This window comes from Dufourea novaeangliae, unplaced genomic scaffold (genome assembly GCF_001272555.1).
Source record: "Dufourea novaeangliae isolate 0120121106 unplaced genomic scaffold, ASM127255v1 scaffold57, whole genome shotgun sequence".
Taxonomy (NCBI): domain Eukaryota; kingdom Metazoa; phylum Arthropoda; class Insecta; order Hymenoptera; family Halictidae; genus Dufourea; species Dufourea novaeangliae.
This window is the reverse complement of record NW_015373937.1, coordinates 674,074-686,574: the sequence shown is the minus strand read 5'-3', so window position 1 is coordinate 686,574 and position 12,501 is coordinate 674,074.

The following is a 12,501-nucleotide window of genomic DNA, read 5'->3' as shown; positions in this document are numbered from 1 at the left end:
CGTGTGATATTTGATAGCCTAAAAAACAGTGTGCCGATACAGGGTTTCGATTTATTTACGAAACTAATCTGACCAGTTGCTGCATTCTTTGATACTAATTTTCAAGGAAATAAAACATCTGTATTTCACTTAATTCGAGAGATACGTAATTGAATATTAACATACGTTCATTATTTAATTACTCGCAATAAATAAAATTTTTGTAAGTAAATAACGTGTAAGTAAATTCATATGTAAAAATTTACCAATTGCCAGAAAGTAATTGTTCGTGCGTATTAAGATTCTGACAATAGGCGGTAAAACTATTCGTATTCCCATATAAATTATAAATATGTAAATGTTAATAAAAGCAGTGTATATATTTTTCCACATGTAAATTTGATAAACTATTTATGAAACTACATCCATTCCGAATTTATCTGTTACAAATATACAAATGTAAGGCAAGATATAAGAACGAATAAAACAAGAACATGTAAAAAGTAAAATTAATAAAATGTCCATTAACGATGCATTTAGAATAAATTGTCTTGTAGTTAAGTGAAAAAATATATACTTTTCCGTTTTATGTTTCATAACTGTCATATTTATCCCTTAACCTTAAACCGAAGCATCGGATATTTTTATTCCCGTCAAATCATATAGATACACGCAATATGAATGGAATATATAACACTTCATTTGTGCTAATAATACTCAGAATTCATGCTTTATCGGTAACGTCGGGTATTGACACTAAAATGGTAAGGGGGCTTCTGACGTCCTCGAAGCATGGGACAGAACATTACATTGCTTGTACGTCTATTCTTATATCTCGTCTGTGATCTCCCACCCGGGGTCTCTTGTACATGCTCCGGGGGTTCTATGACCCCACTGAACGAGCTACTACACAGTACATCTCACACATAGGGATGATCGATACAAGTTAATACGAGTACATTACTCGATCTTTAGTTTCGATACCGAGCACTTTTGGTATAGATACCTGCGGTTGCGATACCAAGTAGGTATCAAACAAAAGTACTCGTACGAATAGTGAGTACCGACCTGAACACAATTTACAGTAGCACTTGTATAAATTGAATAAAAGTAAGTAATAATTCCCTCTTCTGTAGCTATTGAGACCTAACACGAACATTTTTACAATCTGTCCAACGTGTATAACCCTGGCCTCGCTGCTGCATGGGAGGTCGAAAGTTCAAACGATAAGAGCTTTCGCGACACGATTCGAAGTGCTGCCATTGGTTTCGTTGTCGGTTTTTCTTTCGATCAATGATACCGATATCTTGATCCTTCCAATTTCTTTAATCCATTGGAAAACGAGTTCCCGCTGTACCCATTCGGGAAATATTGAATACAATTTGGAGACGGTTTCAGTAAAACTTTACTGATTTAATAATTATCTATTAATTTCCATTTGAATTATCCTCGTCGTGTTTTGCGGCCTAAGAGAATGGAGAATTACATTGTATCGCTTGGGAATAATTAAGGAGACTTTTAAAAAATGATCTTGGTTACTAACTCGGATTCTTTGGCGCAGGATTTCGCACTCTTCAGAAACAAATTCGCGAAATGTCTCGCTTTTATGGGAATCACCGTTTCGTCTGATGTCCAACAGTTTCTCGAACGTGGACCAATTTACGTTATCCTCTTTATCAATATATCCTCCCTAAAAATAATGAGAGTGAATCATTAAAATAATGGTTGAATGCCATTTACGTCTGAATACCTCGAGAAAAACGTGTAACAGGCCTCTGGCTGTGTCATCAAGCAGCATAAAACTTTGATAGTACAAACACTTTATCAGATCCTTCAAAGTGTACTTAGTCAGATAATTATCTAAGTAGGAATAGACTTGTTTAATGTCTTGTGAAACTACGAATGAGATAAAAAGAATACTGACAGCTTAAGTCTAAGTACTGCAGTTCCAAGTTTCCGATAGCAATGATCGATCCATTGATCGGGTGGCTCTCGTTTCTGAAAGGATGACGCTTCTCGTATTCCACGCTCATTCTCTGTCTCTGTAGACATACCAAAATTACAATCAACTGTTTACAATACTCAAAAGCAGCTATGTAAAAATGTCAATTCATTACTTGCACAGATTCCGGATCATGCAAAGTGTTTCTCTCTCCACGAAATACGTCCGTAATAGCTGTAAACAGTGAATTTCGATTAAAATAACGCATTGTCGTGTTCTGTGCTAATCAATACATTTTTTCGATCGTCTAGTTAAGCTACGTCGCGTTCGCAATTTTGCATGGCCCTTCTGTTGCTCTTCCTCCGTCGGTTTATTATTCATTTCCTCGCTGTCACGCTTCTCCGGACACAAAAATGTTATAGGAATTAAAGAAATCCGTCGATTGCAATATTCACGAAAAGAATATAATTTCCAATTCACTGAATACCAATTCGTTCAACAGCATCAATTCCTCGAATTTTCTGCGACGAACGTTCACAATTTCTTCGTGCCTCAAGGTGATTCTAGTTTATTGAATCAACGTCGTAACATTAACTCACGCTCTTTAAATTACATGCCCGTTTAGTTTCAACAGTTTTCCGTACATTTTAAGTTCCTTAATTATCAACGAAGCTCCCTCGTCACGTATCCTATTGCCGAGTAGACTGAGGCTCTTTAAAGATCTGTGGGAATATCAATCGTCAGTCTCTATAAATAATACACCAAGTTCGTCTTGTACCGATTTCAGGGCGCAGAGGAAATGAGACAAGTGGGTCATGACAGAGTGATAACATATTTAATATATTCATACATCGTACAATTCTTGCTAGAAGATAATCAGAAAGAGAAGTTCAACAGTGGAAAAGGAAACACGAAAAGTGGATGCTCCAGTTTACCTGTTGGTACGAAGCATGGAGCCGACATGACCCGCTCCAATACACGTGATATGGTTATTCGACAAACTTAAGCTAATTAATCTGGGTTCGTTCGGTGGATCTTGATATTGCAATTCGTTTGCAATCTTCTTCACTCCGTCATCGGTTATTTCGCAGTGTCTCAGAGACAAGAATAACAATCTGGAGATGATTTTCTGTTATAGTAATGTTAAAAAAAAAAAATGATTTCATATAAGAAACACTTGCTTTCCAGCAGGCTGACAGAGCAAATGGAAATTCTCCTGAGCGTTCGGATTCATGTCCAGATTTAAATCCCGAAGGCAACCGATGTTCGTTAACATTTCGCCGATTTGCATGACACCGTACGCGTTTACACGACAATTTGGCAATCTATAAACGTATTACGTTACATTTAAGATATTCATTCTGTTTTATTTGTAAAGAGGGAACAAGTGTTTTTTTCGGTTACTTGAGAACTGTGACGTCGTTGTACTTCTGCATCGTTGAGTTCAATGCATCTAAGATGCAGATGGACACCTCGCGACGTGCAATGCAATGGAAATAAATAATTTATGGGAAATAATGAATCACTAAGGAATAGAAATACTCATCTGTGCTCTCGATTTTCTTTGGAATGTCTTGCTTTTTGCCTTCGTAAGTTAAATAGAAACTGGGAGACTCTTCAACGTCGAAACTTAAGAATGAAAAATTATCTGATCTATATAAAGTATGTTATAAACATTTGCTCGAAGGATTATTACCCTTCGCTCTGTCGTGCCCAAACGCTCGTAACTTGAACATTCACGGTACCTTGGATCTACGCGAATAATTTTTAGAATTCGTATGATTGCAACCCCCTTATTGGAAATATAAAACTTCTGAATGTAAAAGTAACTCACTATTAATTTAGGCAGAGGCTGAACGTTGTACTCGTCTAAATACTTAGAAAACTCCGACACGAAATTCTCCCTGTAGCTTCTAGCAGTGTCCCCTGCTGCAGACCAATCAAATATTTCTTTATTTTAACTAAATAAATTTCCGTTCAAACATACCCATTATCGAAGGTGTTCGGTTCCTAATCGAACCACTGTATCTATTTTTGTTCTCCATTATTTGTGGAAGTTATCGTTCCACCTTCAATTCACGGAGGTTAAGGGAGACTGCCGAAAATGACGATCAAACATCAGACGTTCACCGAAACTGCCCGATTTTCGATAGAATAACCATTTGCTTGTTTACTTTCCCCTTCGAAAACGAGACACGACGGAATAAATCTATAAACCATGGCGCCTATGAGTATGAGCCATTCTGGAGACTATCCCATAAACCAGCTACCCCCATAGTGGTTGTAATACGACGCCGAGGGAATGTCAGGACCGACATCTCCCGGGGATGAAACAAGGAAAAGCCTTTGGAGGAAAAGTATTGAACGGTTTCTGGTTGCCGAATGGTCCTGAATGTTATGGTGCTTGTTGGGGTGTGCGTCACAGGATTTTATGGGATTAAACGCGGGAACCGTGACGACCTCTTGAAAACTGTGATTAACGGAATGTTCTGTGATCGTGTGTCAGCCTGGAGGATTTGAACTATCCAGCCTAAGCCACAGTTAGGGGCGTAAATTGGTAGTCTGTCTTTATAAACGTTTATTTCCAAGTTCTACTTGGAGGGGTGTAGTCTTGATTGGTAAATTGAAGGGAATGTTTTAGTTTCTTAGTTACGAATGTAAAATAGTATTCTACCGTTTGGTACTCTGCAATATTCAGTAACCACAATAACTACCACTAAGCATTCGCATACCTACAATCACATTTGCTGTTCTACCATCACCTTGCTATTACTATCTCCATGTGGCACAATTGTGATACCATTTCTCAGTGAATTCCTCGCACTCATTGACGATTCACTGTATTTGTTTCTGTTATTTTATCACAGAGAATAATTCAGTTACAGGGTAAAAATATTTCTCTATGACTTCGATCATTTTTAACTCTCGATGCAAAAAGGTTTACTGATTATAACGTATCTGAAAATGAAGATTCCAGATCTCTACGTATCAGGGGGATTTCAAAATTATTTAATTTAATATTATATACCTTTAAAGAGCAAGAGGATCGGTGTCGTCGTTGATCTCTCGGTCCGTTACCATTTCAACCGTTTCGTGGTTCTTAACTATTTGTCGACGGAAGATTGAAGCGTGACCAGGAACATCACGAGATCACGCGTCGCGCCGCCAGCAGGTCTGCCGCCGTGGTGTTTGCGCTGCGCTATAGCGGCGATCAGAGGCGGCCTCGGGTTCAGTTCAGCTCGACGCTTTGACCGCGCAGCTCGGCGTGTACGGAACGAGTGTTGTCTCACCTCGTAACGTTGACAGACGGGGCAACCGACTGACAACTCTGTTTCACGAACAATTATTCTATCGCACGGGGTTCTCAGTGAGAAAGAAAACAAAGGAACGTTTTGGTGATTTTGATACATCTTGTTGGAGTCCTGGAGGCGATCAGAGGTGGGTTACAATAGGATTCTTTGCATTGTTTTCGTGGTTCGGATAAGATTAATTTAAGGCTCTTACTCGAAGTCTTCTGAGTCAGAACAGCAGGGAAAACACCGAGAGGGGGGAAAGTGTGAACAATGGGGATCGAAAGTCTTTTGCAATGCAAAGTGGTATTGTCAGTTCGGCCGCAAATGGCACGTGTGGCTTCTTAATGTCAAAAGTGGCCGACACATCAACGCTGTAACTTCCCTGTTACTTTTACCTATATGCATTTAACTCGAAGATATAGTGGCTTAACTTCATAAATGCAACTGAAACAACTCAATGAATCTCATAATCGAATCTACTCTTTCCTCTGTACACTGTATTTTACAGAAAGATTATTAATAAACTATTTCGACGATTACTTACGGTCTAACTATTTAAAATCGAGTCTATTTTACTGGAAGTTTGTTAATAAAGTATTTGGAGGATTACTTATGGTGCGACTATTTAAGATCGAGTGTGTTCATAGCCGATTCGTGGCCACTGGTCTTCAATAAATCGTTTGACTCTAATATCGAGGTGAACCAACGAGTAATCGCGAGAACGGTAGGCTCCAGGGTCCCGGAAGTCGAAAAACTAGCGGTTCACGCGCCAGCGGAAACCGTAGGAAACTTGAATTTACGAAGCGTGGAAGCGAGAATGGATCTGCGGTTGCGCTCGCAGACTGTTCTCTCTTTCTTTCTTTTTTCGGCGCACGCGTGAGACCAGCCCCGGCCAATTGCATTAATTTACGACTGTTTACATCATGAGAGCCGGGGTGTGCCATGATGCCAGTCCCACCACCATGAATTATGCATAGCGGGGTGGTTTCCTTGTCTCGGTTATTTCTCCCTTTAGCTTGAGAAACGAACTGGGGGCGGCCACCGTTGCGTCACGACTCGTCGAGATCGTTCTCAAATCGCGATTTAAAAAAAAAAGAACAGACGAAATAAGTACAATTTGCTTTTCGATGGTTTCTTTCACTCGTTTCTCGGAGGGTCTCTAAATTACCAAGAATTAATACTCTCGTAAAAAGGACAGGGCATTTGACACTTTTATGTCGGATAACGTAGTAGTACGTCTTTTCGAAAACAAAAGCTGAGAGCAACTAACGCAATAGTACGTCTTTAAAATCGTTTAGTCTTACACGCAAAGTTTGACAAACAAGTTTCTAAATATTTTTCGATCACCTGAAGTTGCATATTTACAAACACAGAAATCCTCCCGCCAGCAAAGGGTTAATTTAATTTTTCTTCCGTCCGAATGATGTTTCTTTTTTTTTTGTCCGCCTCTGTGTCTCCGTTTTCATCGACCAGGGAACAAGACACGGTGGCACAATATTCCCTCGAAATTTATCCGATAAGCAGTTCGGTCTCGCGTGTGCTGTCGGCGAAACGTGATATGTACATAGCTAGGCTGACGAGGATGTTTCGCGTAACCGTCTCGAATGCTTCATTCAAAGTTATTCTAACCAGTCCGCGAAATCGAACGTTTTAGACGACGTGGGGGGAATTAAGTGTCGACTGAACAATAAATTCAGTTTCACCTTTGGGAATCAGCATTTTTTTAACTTTACTTCGTTCCGTAACTTCTGACGTTCGAGTATAGAGACCTTGAGCGTGCACATTTCGGTGGACAGCTCTCCCGACTCGCTTGTTCATCGAGCGTTTTTCTAGAACTATCAGCATTGAATGTACACTAAATTAAACTGTATAATATAGTAATATAAATAATATATAGTACAATTTAACGTAACATAGTATAACATAAAATGTGTAGTAAATTAGACGCCCATGTAAATTTCCCCTAAAACACTAATATAGTTTCAATAGTCCTAAAATAAGAAATCCGCAATACGTCATTTTGACTGATTTTATGAGACTGATATTTATATGTTGTATCTTTTTATTTTGAAATCGAAAAAATCGATATTAAACTGACCTATGTTTTACATTTATTTTTGGAAGGAACACTTCAATTTCCCATGAAAATACAGATCCTTGCAGACAAAAGTTAAATACTAACTGTGTTGTACCCGTGCAATACTGGGTGTTAAAGGGTTAACAGGCACGTGTCGTTCCTGTGGCTCTCCGCAGAGGCCGTAAACCTCGAAACTCCGAGATCTGGTTACGATCGTCGAGGACCGTGCGTCCCTCCGTTGGAAAACGGCGTGAACGCCTATGACAGTTATATTACAAGCGGTCGAACGGAATGGTCCGCGGTGGTATTTCTACGACGTCAGTAACACCGCGCCGGTTCACGCGGGGACACGTTCTCACGGGACCAACGAGGTAATTTATCGGCGCTGTTAAACTGTTCGATGATCCCCCGACTGGACAAATCGCGAAACAGCCCGCCTGGATCGATCCGAGTTTCAGCAGACTTTTGATCCCTGAATAAATGTCCCCTCTCTCGTCCAGTGGTATCCTTTCGTTAAAACGAAGACTCTCCCTCTTGAACGAGGAAATAAAAGAACCTGTTCGCGACGTCTCCGGTCTGCGATATCCCGTATTCCTTGGAATTCCGAGTTTAGTCACCGAATGAGAATTTTAAATCGTTATTTCAAAATTATGACACTGGTATGTATATTTTGTATCTTGTTGTATTGAAGTTGAAAATATCGATATTAGACCGAATTATTTATTTCTATATTTTTAACCTTTCGACGCACAAACATCTCTTTTGGGGGAAATACATTATCTCTTGGGATTAGTTAACTCAAAAATGGTTTCAACACGTGCACCTTGTCTGTACTTTTACGACATAACCCCTGGAAATATGATCTTCTAGATGTGACGTATACAGGGTCCGCGCCGGGACAGTAACCGTGTAGAAAAATCCAGACGATAATCGCGACAAGTCTGTACGCCACACTGGGTGTTGAAGGGTTAATGAAATTAGAGGATCGTGCATCCTCGTGATTCTTCAATTCCTTTTCGTTTAGATACTCGTTTATCAACGACAGAATTATCGAATATTAGTCAGGATGGTAGACTCGAATACCACCTGTCATCGAAGCATCTAAATCCCTCCTAAATCTTCCCACTAAATTCCTCGATGCTCTCAGCCCCTCCCTCTTCACCATCCGTTAATAATATCCTTCGTGGGTGTGCGAAGTGCAATCGCGAGGGCCAGAGTATTGAAAACCGTGGCGTTCGATCGGTAGTATCTTCCTCGAAGCGTGCACGTTCGATGACGCGACAGAGAGCCTGTGTATACACAGAAGCCGGTTCGGGATACCCATCGACGAGTGCACGTATGTTTCTCTGTGTGTGTACCTGTGTTTGCATGTGAGCACAGTGGGGACACGCGTGTCCACACGGCGACGAGGAGGGTGATATCGAAATACTATCGCTTCCCACGCGGGAAGGAGCCTCGATTCTGTCCGGTTCGGCGTGCCTTCGACTCTATTCACGTTCACGTGCGTAAAAGCCCGCCTTATTGGGACACTTTAATGGCTAGACCACGACGTCTTGGACGGTACACGTCGAGCATACTTTATGCCCCGCCGCCATATTTGTCCGCGCGCCGATTCATATCGTCGGATTCGGTAACGAGGGCCCTTTCCGCGAGAAGCTTTCGCAACTGTGCGCGATGTTCGTTGCAGAAAGAGATGGAATATCGTCGAGGAGTGAGTCAAAGGATCGACGTGGTACAGTATATCTTCGATGAGCGTTCGAAGGCTCATAACGTAAATTCACCGTTTTTATAACGTAGAAGTCACTAAAATCACAGGTTTTTTAAGATGTCGGTATTACAGATTGGGTGGTCTACCAAGTCCCGTACTTTTGATAACACGGATGGTCCAATATTTTGGAGTTCGTAGAAGAAATGGTGGAAACGACATGGTACTGATCCAGATGGAAATAATGACTACACAGACGTAGGTGCAGAAGTAAGAATAATACGTACACCATCGATAGGATAGGCAGGATTAGTCCCAGTGGGATCGAATCGAGTTTACTCCCCACTGGCAGCCTCGAATGCATTACAGGACTCGCCCTGTGAATTCACTGTTCTCGTTTTTTCGACCGTGGGGGGATTCGGCGTCTTTTTTCCTGCCTGGTACATATATACCTAACGAAGGAATGCGGGCGACTTTCGGTGGCCGAAGAAGGCTCCTTCGAACAAAGGGAGAGTACCCCGATTTCTGGCGGTAGATACCCAACGCGTGTCGCGGCTCGAACTGGGTCAAACGTAAAACGGATTTCCATGATAACAGGTGTGATTCATGACGAGGATGACATCATCGATCGCTAATTGACTGGCTTGGTATGAACACCCGTTACTTCTACGGACTAATAATAATCACCGATGATCCCCCAAAGATTCAACCTTTTCAATGGTACCGCGAACAGGATCTGATCGGAGATTCTCGGTGGAAGAGGTTCGTGCTCGTCGGCGAAGAATCGACGCGACGCATGTTAATTGAGACTCCGTGGAGCATTGAACGATCCCAGACGCGGCGCGACTCGAATTCCTGATAAAACGAACCCGCGAGACCAGAGGCCGACGGTCTCTTCCTCCAGCACACTTTCGTCGATATTTTCATGGAGAGACTAAAAGTCAACCCCCTCCGGTGGCTTTTGAAACTCGAAGCTCTCTTCGAAGAAACACTAGTATTCGTGTAATGCACGAAAGTTTTGAAGCAGACCCGAGTTTCAAACTCTCACAGAGTCATTACTGTATACTGAATTTTAGACGATCGGATATTTTATAAATGCATAAAATCACTGTTAGTGATTTTGCATTTGCACACCATCTGTAGTCCACAGCAATGGCGATGTGCGCGCGAGCGGGTCGTTTGGGACTCGAGCTGCACGGTGCATTCTAATCTGGCTGGAACCGATGCAAGACGCGTTGCCCGGACGCATAGGATACCGAGAAAACGAGGCCCCCTGGCGATCTCCGACGATCTGGGATGGATTTGTAATCGTTGGTTAACGCGTTTACCGTGGAATCTGTGGAAAGCTTCTCTTTGCCCGGGTACGATCACCTTTTCCAGGAGGAAACCTCGGTCGCACTAGGAATTCCTGAAAGGGAATTTCGCCCCTCGCTACCTTGGAACGTTTTCTGGCGAGTAGTTCTGCGCGATACTCGGCGGATTTATCAAACCCGGGGTTCATGGTACTTGGGGCAGACGGGAGTTTATCGCGATTTTCAGGAAACGTTGCCCACTTGCGGATATCCACCCGTCTGGAATATAATATTATGTTCGTCGCGACTCGGTCAGCAATTCCACGAGTAGAACGTGGCTGAACATCGATCGTGGAAAGAATCTGCTCCGAAATAAACTTCGATCACCGCTGATTTCGAATGAGAATCTCTCTGGTAGAGACCAGATTCGATTCCTGAAATGGAATATTAATTATTCGAACTCGTAAATGATCTAACACGAATTACCGAGAACCGTTTTAACCTGCTAACTGCATTTGTCCATTACAGTGCACGCCTATTTTATCACTTTAGTAACAATATTTGGAATATTTCCTGACAATCGGTAGTACGAACCGTCTTTAAATGCTGTCTAAACATTACAAAAACGGTGTTAGTGTAACTAGTTCGTTATTTATAATAAACAAACACATTGGTTCTTGATTTCATTAAACAAAAATTTATGTACAAGATACCAAAACGAAGAAATGAGCGGGTTAATAAATCGAAGTCTCCACTAAGTTCTCCTCGGAACAGATCGCGAAGACTACGAGGGGACAATTCTAACGACAAGTAACGAGCGCAAAATTCATCGTACGATCCATTTGTCATTTTCCATCGGGACATAGAGATTCCGGAACGCAGCCGCAGGCCAGCGACTTTCGCGGACGCGTGCGCGCGACCGTGTACGTGGTCTCATTTATACCAACACGTATTCAGAAACCAATTTATATTTATGATGTATCGAGGCTCGATGACACAGCGACTGGCTATGCTGGTCTCGGACTCGGCCGGAGACTAGCAGGAGGAAATGGAAGAGGAACGGGCTGGGCGGCGAGGATGGGAAGAACGATGGCGGAATGGATAAGTCTTCGTTCTTAATTCTAGAATCTCGACGATGTCGTTGAGACGTTGAACAAATTGAGGAAACCGGCTGGGGTATTAAGTTAATCGAGGTTGACAGGATAGAAAGACGTTGGTAGAGGTGGGAGAAAGAGGATGCTTTTGCTATCATACTAACGACGATGATCATAACTAGGGATGTTCAATTCTTCAGATCGATTCCCTTGGGTGACACGTTACTACAATACAATGCAATATTGATCAAAAGTATGGGACCAGAGTTTATGATTGACGGAACAGTAACTCATGGTAAATATTTATAATAAGGTAGCCACCTTCGATTTCGATGATTTTTTTAATATGTTGTCAAGGTCATCACCCTAAATAGTATTGTGAAGGTTTCAGTTGGGTGTTGCTATCTGTAAAAAAAGTTATTATCAAAAGAAGTTTAGTATCGTACTTTAGTAGTATCGATCTTCCGAAGAATCGAATCGAAATCGAACATCCCCAATGCGTACCGTGTCGACGACTCCGATTGAATCTCAAAAAAAAAAAAAAAAATTCGCACGGGAATCATCGATTGACAGGACGAGTTCCCGGATGCCACGAGCCCCGCCCCCTTTCGACCGAATGTAAAGGGCCAGAGGAGGATTAATGATCGACGCGTATCGGTGGGCCCGATCAGCAGGAAACGCGGCGCGCACGCTCGAACGGAATTACTTCCGAGCGGAATCTTATTTAACGACGTGTGCCCCCGTGATAACAGTCCGATGCTAGGCGCCTTTACCAGTCTAACGACCGTCGGGATAATTAAGGTACCACGAGCAAGACGACCAGCTTAACGGTGATTTCCAGCGCATCCCAGCTAGGCCCGGCAATTAAGATAATCGGCGATCGCTCGCGCTACGGCTACGCGTCTCCTGGCCCTTCATCCTCTATCGATCGATGCTTGGAATTCTCTTGGAATATCACGGGCTTTGCCGAGTTTATTCGCTGGTAACCGAGTCTATTTTCCTTCCTCGATGCTTATAAATTATAGATCTTCGAGGGAGTACAGTTTAACTATGTTCGATTCCGATTCGATTTTTCGGAAGATCGATACAATCAATACTACTAAAACGTATATGTTATAT